A 13,957-nucleotide genomic window follows, 5' to 3' on the forward strand; every position below is an offset into this window, starting at 1 on the left:
AGCATGGGTGGGGAGTGACCCAGAGTCAGATAACCGCAGAGAGAGGGGTGGGACATGGAGCATGCATGAGTGTTTCCATCCCTCCCTGGGAGCTGGTTCTTTAAGGTGGAGTCTCCTTTTTATCCCCGTTGTGTAGAAGGAACTGAAGCACCGAAGGGTCAGTAAGTGGTGATAGAGCTGAAATTCAAATCAAGGAGTTTGCCTCCGAAGTGGGTACCCTGCCACCACATGGCACACCCTCAACATTAGTGAGCTGGGCATGAGTCCCTGCTCCCAAGGAGTTAGCTCTCCTACAGCAAATGAATACATGTGCAAAGGCAAGGCAAAAAGGCTAGAAACTGAGGAGGGTGTAAGATCTCCAGTCAAAAAGACGCCAGAAGTCTTCAGAGGATGAGTGGGGTTTCATAGGCAGATATGGGAACAGGGAAAGGTATCCCCATCAGAGAGAAAAGACTAAGCAAAGGTGTAAAGATGGGAAGGCCCCTGGCCATCAAGCATAGCCAATTTGTCCCTTGTGTCATGGACAAGTAAGGGACAGAAGATGCTGCTGGAGGCAAAGGTTAGAACCTGAGCAGCAAGGGCTTGTATTAGAGAGGCTAATTGCGGTCACAATGATGCCAATTTCAGGGGTTTAACATAGTACAGACTTCTTCCTCCTTCATGTAACAGTTAAGTACTGGGACTCAATTTGTGGCCACACAGTGACTCAGGGACCCAAGCATCTTTGTTTTGGTGGTTCTACCATCTCCTAAAGCCAGAATCCTTTACTGGATGCCCTGTGCCTGGCCAGGTATATAGATAGAGTCAATCTTGTAGATTTTTTTGGATTTGTGCATACCCCACTGACACATCCCATTGGCCAGAATTCAGCTACAAGGCCACACCCAACAGCAGGGGCAGCTGGGAAATGTAGTTCAGCTGTGTCCACAGGAGAGAGAGAAAGACAATTAGGTGAACACAAACAGTCCCTGCCACAAGTCCCCAGATCCAGACCACAGGGTTTGGGCTTGTCAAGGAAATCAGGGAGACCAGGGAAGCAGCCTGCCTGGGGACACCCACAGGAGAGACTGTGGCTGGATCTGTCAGGAGGTTATGGAGACCATCATGGAGGCAGCAGTGGGAGGAGAAAAGGGCCACAGAAAAGGTAATGTTGAGAGGCTCTTGCAGTCATGGCTGGGGTGGGAGTCAGGGGAGTGAAGGATAATTCTGAAGCTTCTGGGTGGGGCCAAGATGGCCACCTGCTTCCCTATCCCCACATGGGGACACCACCAGGCCTTGGGAAAATGAAATGGTAGCACATGTCATGACTGTCCTCCTCGATCCACAGCCTGGCCTCCAAGAAGGGAGACCAAAGGGCCTATTTTAATTTTCTTCTTGGGCCTCCACATGACAAAGGAGAAATATCACCCAACATTATTATCTCTCAGAAAAATACTCTCTGGAACCATAAAAAGGGAAATACAGTGAAGCCAGACCATGGAGGCTGCCCCTTAAATCAGGAGCTTGTGAATTATCGTGATGGTGCTCTCTAACTCCTCTGGATGAAAACATTAAAGATGACAATGTCTCTTTAAATCAAACGCCCCGGGAGTTGCTGTAAAGAGTCAGTGAGGGTTTTTTTCTGAGTGAGGATTTTTTTGGTCTCTTTCACCTTGTAAGAAAATATAAATCACCACAGCAGGCTCTACAGAGCAAGCTGTGAACATGGATTTTCTGAAAATGAAGGTGTTTGGTTAATGGGAATCATCTTGTCTCGGGAAACAGGAGATTTTCAAATGATGAGCTCGCTAAACTTCACACTCTCCTCTTTTTTTAGTTCACAGGCTGGCCCACTCCTGGCTGGGGTAGCACTATGATGCATCATGGTGGTATGCTCTATAGGCTGGCAGCTGCGCGACCCCTCCTGGAGTGGGCCACTGGGCTCAGGCTGTGCCAAGGGGGGTGGAGCCCCCAGAGCACATCTACAGGGTGCAGGGAGGGAAGTGCCTAGAGGTAGGGATCTGGAGCAAATAGACTCATTTGCTTCCCGCCTGGCGGGCTGAGCTCTGGGGCCACACAGAGAACCCAGAGGCCAGCGCAACCCCAAAAAGAAAGCCACAAGTCAGAAAAACCTGCATGGCAAAGCCTTCACTAGGTAGACTTGTGTTCTGGGCTCTGGTGTAGAAAAGGGAAAGAATCAGTGGGTCATCACAGGCAAGGGCCAGGACCAGAGCAATTCGACCAGCAAGGCCGCTTCTCTCCTCTTCCCACACTCCAGCTCCCACGTCCACACGCCAGGGTGGAGATTCTCACCCTGACCAGGCCGAGTCTGTGAAGTTTGCTGGACAATTGTAACCAAGTTAGAAAAGTTTTGAGTCTTGGGTCTGAAATAGAAAGGTTTGCCTGCTGCCCCAGATACTACAGACATCACACATGACTGTCCCCTCTCCTCCTGAAACACACAAGTGCCTTAAAGGGGTAGTCTATTCTCATCAACTCCATGCCTTACCCCGGACTCCTGGCTCTTCCCTCTGCAGCTTGTCCACCTCCCTTACCGCCTCCAGCACACACTTGTACAAATGAGGACGTGGAGACCAACAAATGTCATTCATAACCTACAGTTGGCACATCCTTGGACCCGCCTCAGCTTTGTAAGATTTGAACTCTAAGCCCACGGCCAAGGTCCTCCCTCCTTGAGACATTCACTGTCCACCTCTGACCACACACGGGAACCCTCTCCTCCACCAGCCTCTTGCACTTTCTCTATAGAGGGCTGGGTAGCAAACACTTTATGGATGCAAGTCATACAGCCTCTATCACGACAGCTTAGCCCTGACGTTGTGGCACAAAAGCAACCACAGACAAACGAGTGGCCGTGTTCCAACAAGACTTGACAGCACAGGCGGAGCAGCTGCCTGCCTCGCTCCACATGCTCTCTCCTCGGAGCCACGCCCCTCGGGAGGGTCTTGACCCGCCCACACATCCAGATGCCAGATTTCCAGCCACAGGTGTTCAGGACACCCCCCCCCCCAGTGTACCCGTGGTCATTACTTGTGGGCACTGCACACCTAGGGAGACCACACTCCCCACCCACCTCCAGCCCACCTCTCTTGCATGGCCTGGCTCACTGGTGTACTTTCCCTTACACGTAATTTATTTGTAATAAGGTTTCCAAGGGCCTCCCAATGGGTAGAGGGTCTTTGAGAAGCTTCAAGGCCGGGGGGGGGATGGGGGTGACTGCAGGACTGCAGCCTGGGAGACATGGCACCAGAGTGGGAAGCCCACTTTTGAGGGCTTGTTGGGCCTGGACCACTACCTGCTGACAGGCTAGCTGGCCACCCAGTCAGGACCTTAGCATTTCAATGGGGTTCCCCAGGGTTGTCTTGAAGAAAAAGGAGTCCATGGATGGATTTACCAGATGCAAGCAAGAGACCATACAGATGAAGGGCAGGTACCTGGAATCATGGGCACCGGTCTCCAGGCTCACCCATGTCCAGGTGTTGCCATGATCACTGAGTAGGGGACAAGCTGGTTCTCAAAGCCATCTGTGGATGCTCCAGGGAGAACTGTCTGTGAACACAAGCCTCCCTTCCTGAGGCTCCTGCTCTGCCTCACCCTAGTGAGGCCCAGCTATAGTGTCTGCAGCTAAAATTCAAGGGCTTCAGACACGCATGTCAAGATGCACAGAGCACTCCACGGGGCTCCCGGTTGCCCATGTGGCTCCTCCCCAAGGGCTGCTAACTGACCAGGAAACAGAATGCTGGACTAGAGGGACTCAGGCTAGAGGACTCTGTTTCCATGGAGGAGGCTGGCAGGTCTCCCGATGGCCCCATGGGAGCTCTGTCTCCAACTCCATTGTCCCAGCTGGCCTGGCACTGGCGCAGGAGGGGGTGCCACACTGAATGTGCCCTCTGATTGATGCAGCTCTAAACATTCTGTTCATTTGGAGTGCGAATACTCATCTGCTTCCCGCCTGGCGCAGGCAGAGATAAAATCCATCTTATGTATTCACTCTCCTCCTCAGGTCTTGGGCTGCGTTATTCAATAATTAATTCCTGAGCTGCCTTTGCGAGGGCCATGCTTGGCCCCAAGGACTGATCCCTCCTGGTGCATCACCGTCTCTGCTGCTAACAGACTGGCTGTGAGGATTTGTCCTGAGGCGTCATTTGTCATCCTGGCCGCTCTCTTGGGGATGGGAGGCGGCAACACCCCCAGTACACGTCCCCGCTCCTGGCGCACTCAGGACAGCCCTGGGATTTATTTCACCCATTTGAATACAAATGCAATTGAGACAAAATTCTTTTTGCTTCAGCAGCCATTGCTCCATTGTTGTTTCTCGTCAAATGGACTGATGGCCAAGGAAAGTGGAAATAAATAACTCTGTGCCCAGCTGTGCCAGGTGATCCACCTCCCCCGCCATGATCGCCATGAAGTCATTGTGTTGAATTACTAGCCAAGGGCTGGTGCCAAGCCTTGGCATGCTGGAGGCCACGTCTATGCAGGACAGGTTACTGGACAATCCATGAGTAGAGCAAGTCGGGACACCTGCCACCCTGTGGCCTCACTCCTGGGGTATGAAACACTGTCTTAGAGGGCTTTTCTTCAGAAGAGATTCCAGAGGAGGGAGTCAGGCCCAGCCATCATTGGGGGGGAGGGCAAGGGGAGGAAGCAGTGGCCCAGGGCCTACACTCCGGAACTCCTGACCCGTATAGGGAAACAAGGCACATGGGCAGAAGGCAGTGCATGGATGTGGAGTACTAAACCACAAGGTCTGAACGCCATGAAGGTCAGGTGCCATGGAATATCATGAAGGTTGGCAGGCTTCCTAGAAGAAGATGGCTCCAGCTAGGCTTTAAAAATGGTAGATGTGGATGGACAGAGAGAAGGAAAGGGCTCTACCTTGAGGTGATAGGAAGGTTCAGAGGAGGAATTAAGAGAGAGGGTTCAAGACCATACATTTATTCAGCGTTAAGTACCTGCTATGTTCCTGGTCCACACAATGCAGGACTGAAGTTGGACAGACCAATGGTGGGACAGTCAGAGCTGGGCCGCCAGGCCAGGCTGAGACATGCAACCTTCAGCTTCGTTCTGCTTTGCCCTGGGACTTCAGACTGGCAGCCTCCCAAGACCCGCTGTTGTCACTGCCCCCAGGTGGTAGGGCTAGAATTACCCCGTGGGCAAGAAGGAAACTGGATGTCCCATGCCCAGGTTCTACTGGGATTTCTGGCACCACCAAAATGTTGACAGAATAGCTGGGAGGCCAGTGTCACTGAGCTGATCTTGTGCCTGATGAATGACCCACCACAGAGGGCAGAGCCTCCTTGACCAAAGAGCCCCTTACTGGCCTCGCTGGGCTTCCCTGAGCTCAGCCTACATGGCACCCCCTCTGAGCATGGCAAGCAGCCACTGACAGACCCTCATACTTGTCTGTGAAAGGAGGGCAAGAAGCTGGTCATCTGACCCAGGAACAATGAGCAAGGTGTCATGAGACCCAGAGAGATGGAGTGCTCCCTAGTCCCCAGACGTGCTGTCCAGCTCTCCTGTTAGAGGCTGCCACTTGAGTAAGTCAGTAGAGCTGGATCACAGCCCTTCTCACAGGTAAGTTGAGGTCTTGGGTGCATCTTGGTTCTTTGAGAACAATAGGCCCCAAGAAGAAACTGTCCCAGCATCTGGGGCTAAGGAGTAGGTGGGAGACTCATTAAAAGCATGGTGGTTTGTTTTGATGAGCTCTCCACTGTAGGGCTCTGAGCACTGTGAATGGACAGATTGGTTTTAAGGCATTCGTGACTGGGTAGACTCTGTGTTTGGTCTTATAAACACTGAATGTGGCACTGTTCCCACAGAAGCAGCCACATCACCTTGGACAACTCGACATAATGAGAGGCCAGGCAGACGCAGGCTGACCCTGGGATGGGCAGCCTCTCCCTGGCTGTGCCCATCCCAAGACTCATCTAAGCTCTGTGGACTCCATCAGATCCCATCATCAGAGAGATTAAGTCACTGTTCTCAGGGCTACCAAGCCAGTAAGAGATGGAGCTGGAATACTAAAAATGAGTCAATGATATTTTTAAAGGACAATAACTCTCCTTTCCTGAGCCATTACTCTATGCCAGGCTATTTACTCTGTGCTAAATAGTTTGTTTGTTTGCTTATTTATTTATTTTTATTGAGTGAGAGGCGGGGAGGCAGAGAGATAGACTCTCACATGCACCCAGACAAGGATGCACCTGGCAAGCCCCCTACTGGGCGATGCTCTGCCCATCTGGAGCCACTGCTCTGTTGCTCGGCAAATGAGCTATTTTAGCACTTGAGGCAAGGCCATGGAGCCATCCTCAGCACCCGGAGCCAACTTGCTCTAATTGTGCCATGGCTGCAGGAAGGGAAGAGAAAGGAGGGGGAGGGGGAGAGAAGCAGATAGTCCCTTCTCCTGTGTACCCTGACTGGGAATTGAACCCAGGACTTCCACACACTGAGCTAATGCTCTACCACTAAGCCAACTGGCCAGGGCCAATCATTTATACTTTTTATGTTGTTCTGTCCTTAAACAAGTAGTATTATTAACCCCAATTTACAGATGAGGTGAGTAAGATCACAAAGTAACAGAGGTGGGATTAAACCCAGACAAGTCCAACTCTAAGAATCATGGTTTTTCTACTACACCGTTTTACTTCCCGGGAGAGGGCAGGTAGGAGTGAAATTCAGAGTGCTTGTGCCATAGCACTCAAGGAAGGCTCCTTGGAGGAAGTGACATTTGGTATATACATGATGTCTAGAACGATATGCGTAATTAAAGTAAAAGGCAGGCGGAACAGTGAGCAAAGACCCGGAGACTGAAGGGCACAGGATGCATTCAGGAAATGAGGCGCTGCTGTATCCTGAATCAAAGGGCACAGGCAGTAAGGGACAGTGGAAACCAGAGTGGCAAGGTCCGCCAGAACCTATGGGCCTCGAATGCCAGGCCAGGGACAGCCATCCAAAGTTGTGAATAGGACTCCCATGCCTGCAACCCCAGAAAGGAAATGATCTAAACGCTGCCCATCAGAGGCCAGAGCCTGGGTAGTGTCTCTAAACCGATCCCACAAAGGTGCATGCAGCTGGAATCTACCAACTCACAGTGTCGCTCTCCCTCCCTCCGGAACACAGTTCCTTTGTGGAGCTTGAATGCAATTAAAGCTGTTGATGTCTGGCTGGGAAACGCTGGCATTCACCTCATGTTTGTAAAGATGTGATCTTCTATCTGCTCAGCCCAGAGGAGCAGGGGCTGCCCAGAGTCAAGGAACTGTTTGTAAGTGAAAGAGATGGAAAGAAATGTAAAATCAATACTTCTCAAATTAGGTTTTCCTTTTATGGGATTAAAAATGTTCCACGCACACCGAGAGGAGGAACTAGTGTGTGGGCAGCGTCGGGGTGGGCAGCGTCTCCTGTGACTTCAGACCCTCACAGACACTTGGAGTAAAGACAGAGAGAACTAGATTGTTTCCACTACGCAGCCAGGAGGCCCTCTACTTGTTAGGAGCCTTCCAGTCACTGTGAGCCAGTTCAAATGCCACGTCCTTTGTCCTCTGTCCTCTGAGAAGCTGTCCCCATGCCCCTCCCTCTGGCCTTCCTTGCCTGAGGTGCAATGGGAGGTCCCCAGGCCGTGATGGGACCTTGAGCTAAAGCAGGATGATGGCTTACCCAAGCAGTCAATCACCAGGCTCCAGAGCAGCCCTGACTCCTGAGCAGTCAGCACCCCGCCACCCCCACAGCCCTCCTCCCTGGGCTGTGCCTCTCCTTCCCACACAGCAGCTCCTCTGACTGGGTTTTATTAATAAAAAAAAATTAATTAATTAAAAAGTTCTTTGGAACCGTAGCCTGTGGGTGAGAAAGAACGTTTTTGTCAAGACTAAAGAGATGATTAACTTGTAGTGGGTGGATGTATATTACAATGTGCTCCATAAAAATGAGATCTCTAAAAAAACTAGGCCTTGATACAATGTTTCTAGGTCGTGAATTTGGAAATCTGGGGGTCTAGCAAAGTTGCAGGGTCTGTTGTCCCCTCTGATAGTAATACAAGCCACCAGGTGTTTACTGTGGGCCTGGCGCATTGTTCCATACTTGTCATGTGTTAAGTCCTCACAGACAGTCTGTGAAGCAGATCCTGTTATGATTCCCAATTTAGAGAAGAGGAGACCAAGGCCCAGAGAGGTGACGGGATTTGCCCAAGGTTGCAGTCAGGAAATGGTGGGGTCGGGTTAAAACCCAGATTCCTAAGCACTACTTGACATTACACCCAGGAACACTGAGCAGTCAGACCATGTCACACACACTCCTAGCCAGGGTGATTCTGCGGTGCTCAGGCACCCAGGACAGTGGTCTCTGCAGAACAGAGTTCCTGGTGCCCTGGGTGATGGGGCCACAGACTCATCCTCCCAGAACCTTGTGCTCAGAGCTGTGGCTAACCCCGAGAGCACTGAGAACCCAAAAGGAGGTCTTAAAAGAGTCTGTGCCTGGACTGACCAAGCCTGAGGCTCATCCTGGGGTCTGTGGAAAGCCTGATGTAGCCCCTGCTCCTCCTGCCGCTGAGACAGCCCAGCCCCAAGCTATGCCAGGTGGTGCAGAGCTCTGTCCATCCAGGGCATCTGAAGGCTGTGTCTGAAAAAGGAGGAGCTGGGGGAGCTGGAAGGTCAGGAGGCTTTCTGGGGTGGGGGCACTTGTACCCTTGGGACATGGAGAACACTGGGAAATGATCCCGTTGGAGCTGTCAAGGGGAAAATGCATGAATTCAGATCCTATCTCATGGTAGTTCTAAGGATAGGTTTTCAGGGCCAAGGGACTGGGCAGGAGGCCTTGTGCCAGAGGCAGCCTTCAGGGAAAGGGCATGGGTCCCAGCCAGGCTAGCATGTGGCTGGACTTACTGGAACCTTACTCAGTTTCCCTCATTGTCAAGGCACTTTTCAAAGCAGAAATGGAGTTTCTATCACAGGGGTTTAGCAGTTCCGTCTCCATCATGATTTCCCTTTGTCTCCTCTTTTCTTGCTGTTCATAAATATTTCTTGCCTTCTCTTCCTCTGACAGCGCTCTGCCTGTTCATAACAAGAGGGCAAGTGAGACTGTGCAGACCATCCCATCCCTCATGAGCTGGCCAGGCACAGGAGGGGCAGCATGCCAATGCTCAGTGCCATGCTCTGACCACTCTCAGGGCTGCCTGGAAAGCTTTTCAATGCATCACCCACCACCTTGCACTCACCTGCTCCAGAGTCATTATGACTCCCTATCTCCTGCCTCACTGAGTCCAAACACCTCCACCTGCTCCTAGGTCTATGCCCCAGCTAGCCTGACACCTGCCTAGTGGTCTCTTTCCACAGCTTTGTCAGCATTCCCTCGAGCAGCCTCCCCTCCCCCCACACACAGAAAAGCTAATTTGTTCAAGGAGGGTGGGTACTGTGTCTGACACAACTGTCTCCCCAGTATCTGACACTGGACATCCTCTCAGATCTTTGAGTGTTAGTTTATTAACCATTTAAAGCAGAAAGTGGGAAGGAAGACAGGTGGGGGATAATCCAGGTCCTGATGCCTGAGACTTGTCCAGGAAGGTTGGCTGAGGGTTTAAGAACAAGAGCCCAAAGCAAAGTTGGGGCCCAGAGCAGTTACAGTGCCATGAGTGCTGGGCAGAGCTGTGCCAGGTGCTGTGTCTGCAAAGGTGTTGGGGGGGTCGGTGGGAGGGGGCAGGGCGCAGGAGGCAAGGGTGGGATGCTGAATCAGAGGGCTGCTACTCACACTGCAGATACCAAAAGCAGTCTGTTATGTTTCACTACAGCCCACCCACCTCCTTCCCCCAAGGACTCCTGTCTTACCATCTAAAGGAGTGTCACACTTCAACAATGAGAGGATAGTATTTTTAATGATTTGAGTCAGTTCTAATTAAAGGAAACAACACTTTAATTAGCAGCAGTTTGACCTGGGAGCATGGACTTGTGAGGTTTGCTCCTTAATATGTGCTTCGAGTTCAAGATGTACAAATGGTCTTTACCCGGGCAGCTGGATCAGGGTAGGACGAGGGCCAGCCCGGCAGCCCCATGTGTGCAGGCCTCACCTTCCATGTGCAGCCTCACACTCATACCGTGCTGGGAACCAACCCTGCCATCCACTTCTGCGAGTGTACACCATCTCCATCAGTAACTGCTGGCCACACACTTCCAGGGCCTGCTCTCAACCCCCCCCCCAGGCAATACCTAGAATTTGCAATGTGCAAAAGCAAACCAGGATAATTATTCCCAACTTCATCCAGCAGTGTTTTAAACTGGCGATCATTTAAAGCTGGGGCAACAATAAAGTTGACCACCCGAATGACCAGCAACATCATCTCACCAAGCTGCTCACCACACATCTGAGCACAAAGCGCCTCCTGATGTAGGATGCAGTGAAAACTTAGGATGGGTCTCTTTTCATGTTCACAAAGAAGTGCTACAAATTCTCTGTTTTTCCCCACCATGCACAGAGCACCATCAGTACACACCAAAATAAGTTTATTCATCAGTAGATTTTTTTCTTTAGCAAACTCAGTGAAAGACTTGAATAAATCCTCCCCTCTTGTTGTCTCTTTCATAGGCAAAACAGCAAGACTTTCCTCACGCAGTGTGTCACCGACAGCATACCTTGCAATCACGCTGAACTGGGATAAATGGCTTACGTCTGCTAACTCATCCAAAGCGAGAGAAAAGAATGGTGCTGCATTTATGTCCTTCACTTGTGTTGCCTCAATTTGACTTGCCATCATGATGGTATGATCGTGAACAGTTCTTGCCGACAGAGGCATGTCTCTTATTCGTTTGATTATCTTGTCTTTATCCAAAAAGTTCATTGGCAACATCAAGCATGAATGTTTTGGCATACTCCCCATCTGTGAATGGCTTTCCATTTCTCACAATTGCTAAAGCACCAGCAAAGCTAGCTGAATTCCAGTCACCTTGTTGGGTCCAACCACGGAGTTGCTGCTGACTAGCTTGCACTCTGCACAATAGCTCTTGACATGCTTTCTTCCTGTTGTCCCCCACTGGATATTTCAATGCAAATGTAGTATGGTGTGTGTTGAAGTGCCACTTTATATTTGACCATTTCATCGATGCAATTTTATCATTGCATATTAGACACACTGCAGAACCTGCTCTCTCCACAAAGGAGAATTCCTCTGTCCATTCCTGCTGAAGAGTATGATACTCCTTATCTATTTTTCTTTTAGCCATCTTCTCCGTCAAAAGGGTTTCTGCAATTAGCTAGCTGACTACTTGATTAAAAAGAGGGAAGTTTACTTCCTGACCTCACAACAACCCATGTATGTTACACATTATCCAATAAAAATTTGGTGTTGTCTCAGAGGATAGCTGTGATTGGCTCTAGTCACCCACAACCATGAACATGAGCTGTAGGAAATGAATGGATTGTAATACATGAGAATGTTTTATATTTTTAACATTATTTTTTTTAATTAAAGATTTGTCTGTGAGCCAATGCAGCCATCAAAAGAGCAACATCTGGCTCACAAGCCATAGGTTCCCAACCCTTGCTCTAGCCTCATCTCACAAGAAGAGCCATCTGGGAAGAAAACAATCCCTCTGCTAATGGGATTAAGTGTGTTTTGAGTCTTCCAGTTATGTATTTCAGTTTCTCCATGAATGTTAATTGGAACTTGACAATGCAACTTTGAGCAAGCAGGAAACCAGAATAGAGAGCTCCCCCAAATGGCCACAAAGCCCCCCTCACTACACACATTCCACAGGGTGGTGCCTCTCGGGCCCCACATGTGTAAAGAGCAAGGTGTTCCTGCCACTCCTCACCTGGACCCACAGCAGGACATCTACTGTTTCCTCTGCTTGGAACCCCCTCCCTGGCCCCACCCATCCTCTGGTCAAACTCCTTTAAGATTCAGCTCAAGTGTCCCCTATGCAGGGGGGCCTCTGAAGACATAGCAGGTACCTCACCACCCTGCCCACATCTTTCCTCAGCTTCCTCCCCTAGACTTACTAATTTCCCATTCCCCAAAACCTATATGGGGCCTGGCATGGAGTGGGTGCTCCATAAATTCCTGATGCAGGGGCAAAGCATGAACCTGTGGTCCTGATAAACTCCCACACACACACACCTTATAGACCAGGCTCTGGCTAGACCCGTAGTCTAGAAGCCAGAGCCAGATTTGCCAGCCCCTCATGTAGTGAAATCCTGGCCACCACTTATCACGATCCAGCCATGATGAGTCTATTCTGGGGTCTTCAAATGGAAAAGGTATGGAATTGAATAAATGATAGACAGAGACTTACAGATATATACATACAGACAGATTCGGGAGGATGGCACGGCGACCAGTCACTACTGTTTCTAAGTCGATGCAATGGTGACTCCCACAAGTACATCTGTCTTTATTCAGGAAAAAAAAAAGTGGTCCATTAGCAATTCAGTTGTTTCCAAGACAACCCCCACCATACCATTCAAATCTAACTTTACACCAATAAGAAACTAGCTTCCAGCTTCTTCCAGACAACATGGTTAGGATGAGTGAGAATCAGGTATAGCTCTTTGTTAATTAGGCAGGTGAGGTGGGGAGTTAGGCCCAGCACCGCTGTCCCCAAGATATCCAGATTGTAAAAATACCGTTTATATTTCAGTCCCCAACAGATCCCCCTTTTGTATTTTTTTTAAAACTTCGATTCGTGTGCTGTGATTCATATTCATCTGAATTCCCATGTTCTGATTTGGAAGAAGACTGGAAAAATGTAAACAACAAAATTAAAATAGCCAATGCTAACAAATACTATAACAAGTGTCCTAATACAATGAAGTGATTAAAACCTATTAGATTATCAAGCAAAGTCTTAACTAATACAACAGGATCTAAAATAAAATTCTTACAGTCTTAAATGTCCTTAACAGGTTAATGTAATTTCACCAAGTCCATGTTGACACCATCACCACTTCATATTATTTGTAAATGTAAATCCAACCCCACTTCAGTCTGAGAACTGTCCCAAGGAGCAGGAGTCACATACATTCAGGAAAAGTCCACAAGGCACTGGAGTTGTGGTCACATTTCCACACTTTGCAGCTAGAGTCCAAGTCCCAATGACTACTGCTTCTAGCTGGCAATGATTCAGATAGACTGGAAAAGCCATCTGCAGCACATATGGAGACGGAGCTTCTGTTTTCTTTAAACTGGAGAGGTGAACCCAGAGGGCCTTTTCCTGGAGCTCTGTAATAGTGATGTGGTAAAGAGAACCTTGAGATATACTATGCTGGGTGGTAGAGGTAAATTTGTCTAAATTAGGAGCAGGTCCCAGCCTAAAATAGGCATAGGGCATTGAGGCAGGAGGAATAAAGGAGACACTATATATTAAACAAAGCAGCAGAAAATAAGACTATAAACACCCACAACAGAGATCTTTGAGGGATAAATAAAAACCTAAATATTCAGGCAAGGCATAGTAAGTGGTTCTTGTGTCCATAAGAAATGAGGTCAGTTTTCTTGCTACTTGGAATAAAAACCCTAGGCCCGTTCATGGTGACGTGAGATGGGCCGACAGCCCTGGGTACCTTTAGCCTTCAGTGGCAAGTCCCAGCAGGCTGGGCAAGCCACCTGCTCCAGGTGGCTGGAGCAGGGCTGGAAGAGACTGAACCCTCCCTTAGAGGAGTGAGGGGGCAGCTTACCTTCCCATGTCCCTTTTTCCCACAGCAAAGGTATGGCCCTGGTGGGGGGCCAAGAAGCCTGGCAGGTTTTAGCTCAATGACCTCCCATTCCACTCTTGAAGCAGGGCCTTGATGGAGTCCTAGGAGGCCCTTCAGGATGTTTCAGCCTTTAAGGGTATATGCCAAGAGCTGGTATTTTGCCTGATCTCTTTTTGGGCTCTGTCTGCCTTTTCTGTTTCTCTTGATCATTATAGACCTTAAAAGCAATGCTCAGAAGATCTTGCTGAGGGGTTAGAGGGTCCTCATCTGCCTATATAAACTT

General features: G+C 49.6%; 1 protein-coding gene across 2 annotated transcripts in view; it reads left to right on the top strand.

Annotated features, from left to right (window-relative positions):
* Positions 1 to 13,957, top strand: part of FSTL4 (follistatin like 4) — a 539,950-nt gene that overhangs the window by 389,594 nt on the left and 136,399 nt on the right. The gene's annotated exons all lie outside the window — the stretch shown is intronic.

Source organism: Saccopteryx bilineata, chromosome 4, assembly GCF_036850765.1.
Source record: "Saccopteryx bilineata isolate mSacBil1 chromosome 4, mSacBil1_pri_phased_curated, whole genome shotgun sequence".
Classification (NCBI taxonomy): Eukaryota; Metazoa; Chordata; class Mammalia; order Chiroptera; family Emballonuridae; genus Saccopteryx; species Saccopteryx bilineata.